Consider the following 15,566-nt stretch of genomic DNA (forward strand, 5'->3'; position numbering starts at 1 on the left):
ATTTACATTGATACAGATTTTAATTATCCAGAGCTAATATTTAAGCTAAGTAAAAGAAAAGAATTTAGGAATACTCTGAGAGAGATATACAGGTAACTGAGCTTCCTGACATCCCAAAGCTACAAATAAGATTTGGTACAGATCTAATGAATTAAAGTTGAAGTGTTTTGGGTTTTTTTTTTCCCCTCCAGTGGAAGCAGAGTCTTAACCACTGGACCACTGTCAAAGTCCCTTGAGTGGTATTTTAAATGTTTTGTGTGTAGAGTGAATGTGGACACATACACACTCCTGTATATATAATTTCTTTCAACATTAATTCATTTTTGATAATAGAAATATAAACTTTTTTAAAGTAATATATTGTAAAAACAATGAATTTTTCTAATAAAATGTTAAGTGATTCACCTTAAGCCAGTGTAATGTTTTTTGACCAAGCAGCCTAAGTTTTCTTAATTTAAAATTTTTTAATTACCAATTTACACAGTTTACAGCAAATATATTAATCATTTTTAAAATGAACTTCTTAAGGGAATTCCCTGGGGTTCAGTGATTAGAACCCTGTGTTCTCACTGCCCAGGGCCCGAGTTCAATCCCTAGTTGGAGGACTAAGATCCCACACACTGTGTGGCATGACAGTGAGTAAATCAGTAATCAGTAAATCTTATCAATCAATGTATGGGAATTTCTTGGTGATTCAGTGGTTAGGACTCCATACTTCAACTGTAGGGGGCATGCATTTGATCTCTGGTCAGGGACTAAGATCCTGCATGCCGTGTGGCCCCCCCCCAAATTTTTTTTAATGAAATGTTTATCTTGGAAGTATTATCATTGAACCTTTTGTTTTAGTCAGATGCTTTTTAATTGCTCCAAGGTGACTATTCCTATTACAATTAGATTACTTGGACTCAGTTTTTAGATTGTCTTTATTTCTGTAATCTATTTAATTTTTTCCAAAGAAATGTTTTATTTCTGTGTGCTAAGTTGCTTCAGTCGTATCCGATTCTTTGCGACCCTATGAACAGTACCTTGTTAAGCTCCTCTATCCATGTGATTCTCCAGGCAATATATTGGAGTAGTTGCCTTGCCCTCTTCGAGGGAATCTTCCCAACCCAGGGATCAAACCCATGTCTCCTGCATTGGCAGGCAGGTTCTTTTACCACTGCTGCTGCTGCTGCTGCTGCTGCTAAGTCACTTCAGTCGTGTCCGACTCTGTGTGACCCCACAGACGGCAGCCCACCAGGCTCCCCTGTCCCAGAGATTCCCCAGGCAAGAACATTGGAGTGGGCTGCCATTTCCTTCTCCAAGGCATGAAAGTGAAAAGTGAAAGTGACGTCGCACAGTCTAGCGTAATGTTTATTTCTGAGCACATATCAATGTAAAAATCACTGAGATGTTCTTGGACTACATATTTTATATTTATTTTAAATCTATATATATTAGGGCACAAAAAATGTGACTAGTAGGTTTATTGATATTCATTATTATGCAAAACTTCTAACTATCTTTAATAATGATAATATTTGCATTCGTGGAGTCGCAGAGTCAGACATGACTGAGCGACTGAACAACAAATACTTGCATTTGACCCTTGTTCATTATAAATGGACATGTGACCACAAATACAATCCTCTGTATATTTGTCAACCGAAAGCAAATGAGTTCAGACACATACAACTAAAAATGTGTAACTGCATATTACTCTCGTAGTCACTGATGACAAAAGATTTTCTCATATTCATACTGGTGGCCTACTCCATGCTCATGTGTCAATCTCCATCTGAGCAGAAAAAATAACCACTTAATGAAATGATCTAAAATTTTCCAGCTTTTAACTTGTTGAAAATATGGGAATTATTGGAGAAGGCAATGGCACCCCACTCCAGTACTCTTGGCTGGAAAATCCCACGGATGGAGGAGCCTGGTAGGCTGCAGTCCATGGGGTCACTGAGGGTTGGACACAACTCAGTGACTTCACTTTCACTTTTTACTTTCATGCATTGGAGAAGGAAATGGCAACCCACTCCAGTGTTAAATGTAACCATCAAAAAATGTATTGTTCTGAAAAATTTTGTTATTATTTGGCAACATACATAAGTATGTCTTGACACTGTAGCTCTATTTCTTTTCTAAGAGAATTCTTTTTTTTGGCTCTCTCTGGAGAATCCCAGAGACAGGAGCCTGGTGGGCTGCCGTCTATGGGGTCACACAGAGTCGGACACGACTGAAGCGACTTAGCAGCAGCAGCAGCAGGACAAAGCATATTACATTTTATTTTATAAAACAATGAATGAATCTACTCTCTCAAAAGAGATGAGTTAGTATTTTTTACAGTTACCTTATGGCTGCTTTAGAAGTTATCTTCTGGCAGCATGAATAAGGTTATAGAAAAGTGTGTAAAGTGATGAAATTACGCTTGAAACTTTAAATATGTTGTTGTGTATTCATTATAAAGGAGAAAATGTAATTCCTGGATTCTCATAACTCTCTTTTCATTAATCCTCTCAGAAATATATTTGGAGGACTTTCCTGGCAATCCAGTAGTTAAAACTGCACTTCAGTGCAGGGAACATGGGTTCACTCCCTTGTAGGGTAACTACGATCCCACATGCTGCACAGCATGGCTGGGAAAAAAAAGACAGAAACGTATTTGGCATTTACCATAGGCATCTGTGAAGGACATTATAAGCTTGAGGGGAGGTCCTTCAGTAGCACAAAGGCTCTGATTAGTTACACAAGTTTCCCAGAGAGGGAGGAGAAAAAGCAAAACTTGGTGAAAAGGAACTTTAGCTTTATCTGAAATGTGTAATTTTTTATACATAAAGGAAAATATTATTTTGTACAATTTTAAAATCGTAACCGAGACTAGGCTTCCAACTAGGAAATTCTCTTCCAGTTCAATTTTATGACTTCTATACACCAGTAATATCTAAGGTAAGGACTCAATGTTATAGGTATTACCTGCAATTCATTTGCTCTTTGGAATATGTCACCTAATAACTGAGGCAGCATGAGAGTAAGGTAAATGTTTGCAAAAATGCTTCTCATTTTTTTTCCCCTAGGAAATTTTAGCAAGTAAATATGGAAAATCTACTGTATTCTCTTATAAATGCCTATTAAGTTGGGATCCATCTTTATCCTGGTCTGTTATCTAATATTTAAAAAATGAGTTTGACTCCTACTTCACACACTGATTCACATATAATAATTTTTATTATTAATGGGTACCTACATGATCTTTCTGTAATGTATATGACCCTAAGGCTGTAGAATTAAGAAATCTGCCAATATCACCAACCTAGGAGGTGGGATTTAAACCCAGGCAGTCTGATGACAGTCCTTGTGCCCTAGGTCACTATGATACTATTGCTTCTGTATCCTGAGGTAATATATCCTTATGCACTCGATTTAGTGTAATTGTAGATTGTATAAGCACGACTGCTGGACTGTGCACATTTCAATTTTCATGGATACTGCCAAATTGCCTTCTTTGAAAGTTTAACTTCTACCAATGAAAGTTTCCCATATTCTTATCCGATCTATAAGGCTTTTGAATTTTTACCAAATCAAGAGAGGGGAAATGACACTTTTTGGTTTTGTTCTTTTTATTAGTAATGGGTTATGTGTTTTTCTACATTTGATGGTGGTTTATATTTTTTTAGTGAATTGCTTTTCCTTTTCATTGGCCCATTTCCCTATTTGAGTATTTAGCTTTCATCTTACTGATTTCTAAGCATGTCCTATAAAGTAACACGTTCAGTTCAGTTCAGTTCAGTTCAGTTGCCCAGTCGTGTCCGACTCTGCGACCCCATGAATCGCAGCACGCCAGGCCTCCCTGTCTGTCACCAACTCCCGGAGTTCACCCAGACTCACATCCATTGAGTCAGTGATGCCATCCAGCCATCTCATCCTGTTGTCTCCTTCTCCTCCTGCCCCCAATCCCTCCCAGCATCAGAGTCTTTTCCAAGGAGTCAACTCTTCGCATCAGGTGGCCAAAGTACTGGAGTTTCAGCTTTAGCATCATTCCTTCCAAAGAAATCCCAGGGCTGATCAGAATGGATTGGTTGGATCTCCTTGCAGTCCAAGGGACTCTCAAGAGTCTTTTGCAACACAGTTCAAAAGCATCAATTCTTCGGCACTCAGCCTTCTTCACAGTCCAACTCTCACATCCATACATGACCACAGGAAAAACCATAGCCTTGACTAGACGGACCTTAGTTGGCAAAGTAATGTCTCTGCTTTTCAATATGCTGTCTAGGTTGGTCATAACTTTCCTTCCAAGGAGTAAGTGTCTTTTTAATTTCAAGGCTGCAATCACCATCTGCAGTGATTTGGAGCCCCAAAAAATAAAGTCTGACACTGTTTCCACTGTTTCCCCATCTATTTCCCATGAAGTGATGGGACTGGATGCCATGATCTTCGTTTTCTGAATGTTGAGCTTTAAGCCAACTTTTTCACACTCCACTTTCACTTTCATCAAGAGGTTTTTTAGTTCCTCTTCACTTTCTGCCATAAGGGTGGTGTCATCTTCATATCTGAGGTTATTGGTATTTCTCCTGACAATCTTGATTCTGGCTTGTGTTTCTTCCAGCCCAGCGTTTCTCATGATATACTCTGCATATAAGATAAATAAGCAGGGTGACAATATACAGCCTTGATGTACTCCTTTTCCTATTTGAAACCAGTCTGTTGTTCCATGTCCAGTTCTAACTGTTGCTTCCTGACCTGCATACAGATTTCTCAAGAGGCAGGTCAGGTGGTCTGGTATTCCCATCTCTTTCAGAATTTTCCACAGTTTATTGTGATCCACACAGTCAAAGGCTTTGGCATAGTCAATAAAGCAGAAATAGATGTTTTTCTGGAACTCTTTTGCTTTTTCCTACTCTTAAAATTTTAAGTAGGAAGAGCATGCATGGGATTTTTTTTTTTAATTCAAGCAGAACAAAGGCCATACAATGAAAGGTACTTCTGTTCTAGATGCAGTGATTACCAGTTCCTTAGGTATCTTTCTAAAGATACATTGCATATTTATATTCAAGTGTACATACACTTCCTTTAAAATAAATATATATATACATATATATATATACACGCACACACAGAATTCTGTATTTTTTCCCTTAACATATTTTGGAAGTCATTTCATATCAGGACATTGCCCTTTTAAAATTTATACATATACCTTTATAATGACCACATTCTTTGGGGGTAAGACAGTTTAACCAGCTCATAGCAATGTACATTTAGGTTATAAAATGTCAGTTAAATACACATATACACATGCTTTAAAATAAAGTATAGATGTTTATTCTGGGATTAACGGGTGTCTTTTTTTTTTTTTTCTTTAAATGGGTTTGCTGCATTGGGTCTTCATTGCTGTACACAAGCTTTCTCTAGTTATGAGCAGGGGCTACTCCAGTTGCAGTGCTCAGGCTTGTTGCAGTGGCTTCTCGTTGCAGAGCATGGGCTCTAGGCATGCAGGCTTCAGTGGTTGTGGCGCATGGATTCCAGAGCTTAGGCTCAGTGGTTGCGGCACATGGGCTTGGTTGCCCTTTGGCATGTGGGATCTTCCCAGACCAGGAATCAAACCAGCGTACCCTTCATTGCAAGGCAAGTTCTTAACCACTGGACCACCAGGGAAGCCCCAAGTTGAGTGTCTCAAAAAATTAAATTAGGTCTTTGGATACTCAGTTTAACTGTGATCAGTTTTGCAGTGTATTTCTTTGAGTTAGTGAAATATAAGAAAAGATAACTAGGAATATTGAAATTTTTTTTATTGAAGTGAGGTTTCAAAGCAGTTCTTGGGTTCATCCACTTCTGAAAATATTAATACATTAATGTCCAGAGCAGGGGAAAAGTATGAATTTATAAGTAGTAAAATGACAAATTACTGTGACTGCCTTGCTGTTCCAATTTTGCCTAAGTTAAGTGTTTTTTTTTTGTTTGTTTGTTTGTTTTAAATTTCTGAAAGGCAGGAGGAAGAATAAGCAAACACTAAGTGCCTAACTCTCTGGGTCATCTTTGGCACCAAAGGTAATAGAATCAAATCAGATTTTGAAGGAATAACTTTCATGCTTTTTTTTTTTTTTTAAAGCTACATAGATCAGTTGCTTATAGTGTAAAGTACAGGTTACAAAGGAAGTACAGTGTATTTAGAAGTTCATTGAATTGAAGTAAAAGATACTTGAAGATTCCTGCCAAAAGATGTGGCCAGGTGTCTTAATCCATCAGGGCTACTGTAACAAAATATCATAGGCTGGGTTGCTTATCAATAACAAAAATTCCTTTCTGACAAATCTGGAAGTGGGTGAGAGGCTGCTTCCTCGTTCTGTCTTCTTACTGTGTCCTCACACGGTGGCAGGTGGGAGGGAGCTCTAGGGGCTGCTTTTATAAGGGTGCTAGACCCCTTTATGAGGGCTCTGCTGAGCCCTCACTTCCAAACACCATGATGCTGGGAACTAGGTTCAATGTATGAATTTTGAAGGAACACAAACATTCAGTCTCTATCAGTTCAGTTCAGTTCAGTTGCTCAGTCGTGTCTGACTCTTTGTGACCCCAAGGACTGCAGCACTCCAGGCCTACCTGTTCATCACGAACTCCCAGAGTTTACTCTAACTCATGTCCATTGAGTCAGTGATGCCATCCAACCGTCTCACCCTCTGTCATCCGCTTCTCCCGCCTTCAATCTTTCCCAGCATCAGGGTCTTTTCAAATGAGTCAATTTTTTGCATCAAGTGACCAATGTATTGGAGTTTTCAGCTTCAGCATTAGTCCTTCAAATGAGTATTCAGGACTGATTTCTTTTAGGATGGACTGGTTGGATCTCCTTGCTGTCCAAGGGATTCTCAATCTCCAATACCACAGTTTAAAACCATCAATTCAGCACTCAGCTTTCTTTATAGTCCAACTCCCACATCCATATGTGACTACTGGAAAAACCATAGCTTTGACTAGATGGATGTTTGTTGGCAATGTCTCTGCTTTTTAATATGCTGTCTAGGTTGGTCATAACTTTTCTTCCAGGAGCAAGCATCTATTAATTTCATGGCTGCTGTCACCATCTGCAGTGATTTTGGAGCCCCTAAAATTAGGCTCTCACTGTTTCCAATGTGATGGGACCCACGTCCAAGGAGTGCTGGCTGCGCCGGCACAGGAGAGCCGAGAGGAGCTACTCCATGTTCAAGGTCAGGAGGGGCAGCGGTGAGGAGATACCCCTTGTCCAAGGTAAGGAGCAGCGACTGCGCTTGGCTGGAGCAGCCGTGAAGAGATACCCCACGTCCAAGGTAAGAGAAACCCAACTAAGATGGTAGGTGTTGCAAGAGGGCATCAGAGGGCAGACACACTGAAACCATAATCATAGAAAACTAGTCAATCTAATCACACGGACCACAGCCCTAACTCAGTGAAACTAAGCCATGCCCTATGGGGCCACCCAAGCCGGGTGGGTCATGGTGGAGAGGTCTGACAGAATGTGGTCCACTGCAGAAGGGAATGGCAAACGACTTCAGTATTCTTGCCTTGAGAACCCCATGAACAGTATAAAAAGGCAAAATGATAGGATACTGAGAGAGGAACTCCCCAGGTCAGTAGGTGCCCAATATGCTACTGGAGATCAGTGGAGAAATAACCCCAGAAAGAATGAAGGAATGGAGCCAAAGCAAAAACAATACCCAGTTGTGGATGTGACTGGTGATAGAAGCAAGGTCCGATGCTGTAAAGAGCAATATTGCATAGGAACCTGGAATGTCAGGTCCATGAACCAAGGCAAATTGGAAGTGGTCAGGAGATGGCAAGAATGAATGTCAACATTCTAGGAATCAGTGAACTAAAATGGACTGGAATGGGTGAATTTAACTCAGATGACCATTATATCTACTACTGCGGGCAGGAATCCCTTAGAAGAAATGGAGTAGCCATCATGGTTAACAAAAGAGTCCGAAATGCAATACTTGGATGCAATCTCAAAAACGAAAGAATGATCTCTGTTCATTTCCAAAGCAAATCATTCAATATCACAGTAATCCAAGTCTATGCCCCAACCAGTAATGCTGAAGAAGCTGAAGTTGAACGGTTCTATGAAGACCTACAAGACCTTTTAGAACTAACACCCAAAAAAGATGTCCTTTTCATTATGGGAGACTGGAATGCAAAAGTAGGAAGTCAAGAAACACCTGGAGTAACAGGCAAATTCGGCCTTGGAATACGGAATGAAGCAGGGCAAAGGCTAATAGAGTTTTGCCAAGAGAACGCACTGGTCGTAGCAAACACCCTCTTCCAACAACACAAGAGAAGACTCTACACATGGACATCACCAGATGGTCAACACCGAAATCAGATTGATTATATTCTTTGCAGCCAAAGATGGAGAAGCTCTATACAGTCAGCAAAACAAGACCGGGAGCTGACTGTGGCCCAGATCATGAACTCCTTATTGCCAAATTCAGACTTAAATTGAAGAAAGTAGGGGAAACCACTAGACCATTCAGGTACGACCTAAATCAAATCCCTTATGATTATACAGTGGAAGTGAGAAATATATTTAATGGACTAGATCTGATAGAGTGCCTGGTGAACTATGGACAGAAGGTCGTGACTATGTACAGCAGGCAGGGATCAAGACCATCCCCAAGAAAAAGAAATGCAAAAAAGCAACATGGCTGTCTGAGGAGGCCCTTACAAATAGCTGTGAAAAGAAGAGAAGCAAAAAGCAAAGGAGAAAAGGAAAGATATACACATTTGAATGCAGAATTTGAATGCTATTCTCCAGAATAGCAAGGAGAGATAAGAAAGCCTTCCTCAGTGATCAGTGCAAAGAAATAGAGGAAAACAACAAAATGGGAAAGACTAGAGATCTCTTCAAGAAAATTAGAGATACCAAGGAAACATTTCATGCAAAGATTGGCTCGATAAAGGACAGAAATGGTATGGACCTAACAGAAGCAGAAGATATTAAGAAGAGGTGGCAAGAATACACAGAAGAACTGTACAAAAAAGATCTTCATGACCAAGATAGTCACAATGGTGTGATTGCTCACCTAGAGCCAGACATCCTGGAATGTGAGATCAAATGGGCCTTAGAAAGCATCACTACAAACAAAGCTAGTGGAGGTGATGGAATTCCAGTTGAGCTGTTTCAAATCCTAAAAGGTGATGCTGTGAAAGTGCTGCACTCAATATGCCAGCAAATTTGGAAAACTCAGCAGTGGCCACAGGACTGGAAAAGGTCAGTTTTCATTCCACTCCCAAAGAAAGGCAATGCCAAAGAATGCTCAAACTACTGCACAGTTGCACTCATCTCACATGCTAGTAAAGTAATGCTCAAAATTCTCCAAGCCAGGCTTCAGCAATACATGAACCGTGAACTTCCAGATGTTCAAGCTGGTTTTAGAAAAGGCAGAGGAACCAGAGATCAAATTGCCAACATCTGCTGGATCATGGAAAAGCAAGAGAGTTCCAGAAAAATATCTATTTCTGCTTTATTGACTATGCCAAAGCTTTTGACTGTGTGGATCACAAGAAACTGGAAAATTCTGAAAGAGATGGGAATACCAGACCACCTGACCTGCCTCCTGAGAAACCTATATGCAGGTCAGGAAGCAACAGTTAGAACTGGACATGGAACAACAGACTGGTTCCAAATAGGAAAAGGAGTACGTCAAGGCTGTATATTGTCACCCTGCTTATTTAACTTTTATGCAGAGTCCATCATGAGAAATGCTGGGCTGGAAGAAGCACAAGCTGGAATCAAGATTGCTGGGAGAAATATCAATAACCTCAGATATGCAGATGACACCACCCTTATGGCAGAAAATGAAGAGGAACTAAAAACCCTCTTGATGAAAGTGAAAGTGGAGAGTGAAAAAGTTGGCTTAAAGCTCAACATTCAGAAAACGAAGATCATGGCATCCAGTCCCATCACTTCATGGGAAATAGATGGGGAAACAGTGGAAACAGTGTCAGACTTTATCTTTTGGGGCTCCAAAATCACTGCAGATGATGATTGCAGCCATTAACTTAAAAGATGCTTACTCCTTCGAAAGAAAGTTATGACCAACTTGGATAGCATATTAAAAAGCGGAGACATTACTTTGCCAACAAAGGTCCATCTAGTCAAGGCTATGGTTTTTCAGTAGTGATTGGACCTTTTCCAGTCCTGTGGCCACTGCTGAGTTTTCCAAATTTGCTGGCATATCAAGTGTAGTACATTCACAGCATCATCTTTTTGGATTTGAAATAGCTCAACTGGAATTCCATCACCTCCACAAGCTTTGTTCATAGTGATGCTTCCTAAGGCCCACTTGACTTCGCATTCCAGAATGTCTGGCTTTAGGTGAGTGATCACAGCATCATGATTATCTGGGTCATGAAGATCTTTTATATAGTTCTGTGTATTCTTGCCACCTCTTCTTAATGTCTTCTGCTTTTAGGTCCATACCATTTCTATGCTTTATTGTGCCTATCTTTGCATGAAATGTTTCCTTGGTATCTCTATTTTTCTTGAAGAGATCTCTCAGTTCAGTTCAGTCGCTCAGTCATGTCTGATTCTTTGCAACCCCATGGACTACAGCACTCCAGGCCTCCCTGTCCATCACCAACTCCTGGAGTCTACTCATACTCATCTCCATTGAGTTGGTGATGCCATCCAACCATCTCATCCTCTGTCATCCCCTTCTCCTCCTGCCCTCAATCTTGCCCAGCATCAGGGTCTTTTCAAATGAGTCAGCTCTTCGCATCAGGTGGCCAAAGTATTGGAGTTTCAGCTTTAGCATCATTCCTTCCAAAGAACACCCAGGACTGATCTCCTTTAGGATAGACTGTTTGGATCTCCTTGTAACTAAGGGACTCTCAAGGGTCTTCTCCAACACCACAGTTCAAAAGCATCAATTCTTCGGTGCTCAGCTTTCTTTATACTCCAACACTAACATCCATACATGACCACAGGAAAAACCATAGCCTTGATGAGACAGACCTTTATTGGTAAAGTAATGTCTCTGCTTTTTAATATGCTGTCTAGGTTGGTCTTAACTTTCCTGCCAAGGAGTAAGCGTCTTTTAATTTCATGGCTACAGTCACCATCTGCAGTGATTTTGGAGCCCCCCAAAATAAAGTCAGCCACTGTATCCTCTGTTTCCCCATCTATTTCCCATGAAGTGATGCGACCAGTTGCCATGATCTTCGTTTTCTGAATGTTGAGCTTTAAGCCAACTTTTTCACTCTCCTCTCTCACTTTCATCAAGAGGCTTTTTAGTTCCTCTTCACTTTCTGCCATAAGGGTGGTGCCATCTGCATATCCGAGGTTATTGATATTCTCCCGGCAATCTTGATTCCAGCTTGTGCTTCATCCAGCCCAGCGTTTCTCATGATGGACTCTTCATATAAGTTAAATAAACAGGGTAACAAATTACAGCCTTGAGATACTCCTTTTCCTATTTGGAACCAGTCTGTTGTTCCATGTCCAGTCCTAACTGTTGCTTCTTGACCTGCATACAGATTTCTCAAGAGGCAAATCAGATGGTCTCGTATCTCTTTCAGAATTTTCCACAGTTTACTGTGATCCACACAGTCAAAAGCTTTGGCATAGTCAATAAAGCACAAATAGATATTTTTCTGGAACTCTCTTGCTTTTTTGATAACCCGGCAGATATTGGCAATTTGATCTCTGGTTCCTTTGCCTTTTCTAAATCCAGCCTGAACATCTGGAAGTTCATGGTTCACGTACTGTTGAAGTTTGGCTTGGAGAATTTTGGAGATTTTGAGCATTACTTTACTACCATGTGAGACGAATTCAATTGTGCAGTAGTTTGAACATTCTTTGGCATTGCCTTTCTTTGGAATTGGAATGAAAACACCTTTTCAGCAGTGGTCCTGTGGCCACTGCTGAGTTTTCCAAATTTGCCGGCCTATTGAGTGCAGCACTTTCACAGCATCATCTTCCGGATTTGAAATAGCTCAATTGGTATTTCATCACCTCCAGTAGCTTTGTTCATAGTGATGCTTCCTAAGGCCCACTTGACTTCACATTCCAGGATGTCTGGCTCTAGATGAGTGATCACACTATCGTGATTATCTGGGTCTTGAAGATCTTTTTTTGTACAGTTCTTCTGTGTACTGTTGCACCTCTTCTTAATATCTTCTGCTTCTGTTAGGTCCACACTGTTTCTGTTCTTTATTGAGCCCATCTTTGCATGAATGTTCCCTTGGTATCTCTAATTTTCTTGAAGAGATCCCTAGTTTTTCCCATTCTGTTGTTTTCCTCTATTTCTTTGCACTGATCACTGAGGAAGGCTTTCTTATCACTCCTTGCTATTCTTTGAGTGCTCTTCTCTGCACTCAAATGGGTATTTCTTTCCTTTATTTCCTTTGCTTTTCATTTCTCTTCTTTTCACAGCTGTTTGTAAGGCCTCCTCAGACAACTATTTTGCTTTTTTTGCATCTTTTTCCTGGGGATGGTCTTGACCTCCGCCTCCTGTACAATGTCACAAACCTTCGTCCACAGTTCTTCAGGCATTCTGTCTGTCAGATCTAATCCCTTGAATCTATTTCTCACTTTAGCATATACGGAAAAAAAGTCATAAAACAAGGAACATATGTTGATGTAGGTTCCCCCCAAAACGCAATTCCTGTTATGGCCACTAGAGGGTTTCAAAGATCAGAATATTGGGAAATTAAGGCATGGGGTGGCTAAGAGCCGGATACGGCTGAGCGACTGAGCGACTTCACTTTCCCTTTTCACTTTCATGCATTGGAGAAGGAAATGGCAACCCACTCCAGTGTTCTTGCCTGGAGAATCCCAGGGACGGGGGAGCCTGGTGGGCTGCCATCTATGGGGTCGCACAGAGTCAGACCCGACTGAAGTGACTTAGCAGCAGCAGCAGCAAGGCATTAGAAACTGTAGAACATACCTGGAAAATATCTTCACTCACTTAAAAGTTGCAAATGTAGGGACTTCCCTGGTGGTTCAGTGGTTAAGAATCCGCCTTCCAATGCAGGGTACACGGGTTTTCTTGTCGTGGGACTGAGATACCACATGCCACAGGGAAAATAAGCCTACACCCTGCAACTAGTTGCAAATATAATCGCCTGTATTGCTGCTCTTTGCTTTTATATCGCCAAACTCCTTGAATTAACCCTTGTTAGCTCCTTGCCATCAGACTTATTCCTACCTTACCCCTGAGTTCTGTCAAGAGCTATTGGTTGCAAATAAATCATGTCTCAAGAGTTTGTTTATAGGTCAAATGTTTACAAATGAAATTTTGCATGTTTTCCCACAGAGGTAATAAGTGGTTATTGGTGCTGAGATTATCCCACGAAAACGTTACATGGAAGAACTGGGTATATATTAATTAAAACAAAAATGCTATTTACAAGTTAATTTTTTAAATTAATGCCAATAGAAGAAAACAATGAGAATTATTTTTGAAAGTTTGAATGCTAACTTTTTTTTAAACAGACTTAAATGATGGAAAAAGAAGAAAATAATTTTAAGGGGATTCCTAAATGCTTTTGGTTATTCTTCTGCACTTTAGATACTGGTTCTGTGCTCCATACACATAAAGTTATCTTCTCTTCCTCAATTATCACTAAAGTTGGCCTAAAGCTCAACATTCAGAAAATGAAGATCATGGCATCTGGTCCCATCACTTCATGGGAAATAGATGAGAAAACAGTGGAAACAGTGTCAGATTTTATTTTGGGGGGCTCCAAAATCACTGCAGAGGGTGATTGCAGCCATGAAATTAAAAGACGCTTACTCCTTGGAAGAAAAGTTATGACCAACCTAGATAGCATATTCAAAAGCAGAGACATTACTTTGCCAACAAAGGTCCGTCTAGTCAAGGCTATGGTTTTTCCTGTGGTCATGTATGGATGTGAGAGTTGGACTGTGAAGAAGGCTGAGCGCCGAAGAATTGATGCTTTTGAACTGTGGTGTTGGAGAAGACTCTTGAGAGTCCCTTGGACTGCAAGGAGATCCAACCAGTCCATTCTGAAGGAGATCAACCCTGGGATTTCTTTGGAGGGAATGATGCTAAAGCTGAAACTCCAGTACTTTGGCCATCTCATGTGAAGAGTTGACTCATTGGAAAAGACTCTGATGCTGGGAGGGATTGGGGGCAGGAGAAGAGGACAACCAAGGATGAGATGGCTGGATGGCATCACGGACTCGATGGACATGAGTCTGGGTGAACTCCGGGAGTTGGTGACAGACAGGGAGGCCTGGCGGGCTGAGATTCATGGGGTCGCAAAGAGTCGGACACGACTGAGCGACTTAACTGAACTGATTCTCAAATTCTACCACAGTTGAGGTCACTGAGTGTTTATCAATGAAACAAGGAGAAGGAAAGAAAGGAGATTTTTCCTAAGATCACTAAGCAAAAACTAGATGCAGGAGGGAAGGAGAAAATGACCATTTCAGAGAAAAAGATATATATGAGATGGACAGAGAAAGAGAGAAAAGGGGAAGTGAAGCAAAGAGACCCTGGAATTGGATTGGAGCCATCACAATCAGGGTGCCATCTTGGTTTTTTTTTTTTTTTTTTTGAGCTGGGGAGCGATGGCACCCTTGGAAAAGGAAATCAGTGTGTAACCCAGAAATACTTGCAAATGAGGCACTATGTGACTTGGGAATGCCTCCACAATTCTCTTATGAATTAAGTTCCCTTTAGAAGAAAATTCAGGTGCATTTTTGAAGTCTTAAAAGAGCTGGCAAAGCAGAGCTGTTTGCATTCACATTCTCAGGCAAAATTACTTCTGGGCAGTTTTGTTTATTTGTTTATGTTCAGTTGAAACTAAACAGGTCAAATCCTAAAATTGTGATGTCACCAGACAGACACTTTCATTGTGCCCCGTCTGCTTTGCTTTTGTGTCCCTTCCCTCTTCTTCCCAGCAGGGGTGAATGGTACCCTCTTAAGGAGTTTAGAATCCCGGGATTGTCCCTCCTCTTCCAAGCCCACAGTCATATAATGGAGACAATTCAGGCTTACTTATTGGTTGAAAAAAATACCTTTGGACGACAAAACTCAAGCATGTATTTGCATTTAAACACTGGCAATGAAAGACTTGAGAATTTCGTGTTTGATAATATTGACTGGAGCAGAGAAGTGATTAGCCTTAGACATAGAAGTGGGTATGTGTGTGGGGAGTGGGGAGTGCAAAATGAAAATAGGGAGTTCTTGTTCAAAAAATAAGAATTTCGAAGTGGTGATAGCAAAGCGTTAAACCAAGTGCACGGGGTCTTTACATGCTGGACCCTGTACACCTGCACAGGTTGTGCAGCCGTGATGCCAACCCTGCATAGAAGCTGTAAGAAACCGAATTCCCTCTGACCTAAAAGAAGTGTCTTTACTTTGTTTCTGGACATCCCCTTGTTACCTGGAGGAGAAAGAGGTGGTGGCTGACTCTAACAAGACTGCTGCAGAGGAAGGGAAGATTTTTTTTAGATGAGTTTTGGGTTCACAGCAAAATTGAGGTGATCCCCACCACAGTAGTACATTTATTACAATCGGTGACTGCCTTGACATATAATCACTCAAAGTCCATAATTTACATTCAGTTTCACTCTTGGTGTTGAA

The sequence above is a fragment of the Oryx dammah genome, unplaced genomic scaffold, assembly GCF_014754425.2.
Source record: "Oryx dammah isolate SB20612 unplaced genomic scaffold, SCBI_Odam_1.1 HiC_scaffold_2, whole genome shotgun sequence".
In the NCBI taxonomy this organism is placed as follows: Eukaryota; Metazoa; Chordata; class Mammalia; order Artiodactyla; family Bovidae; genus Oryx; species Oryx dammah.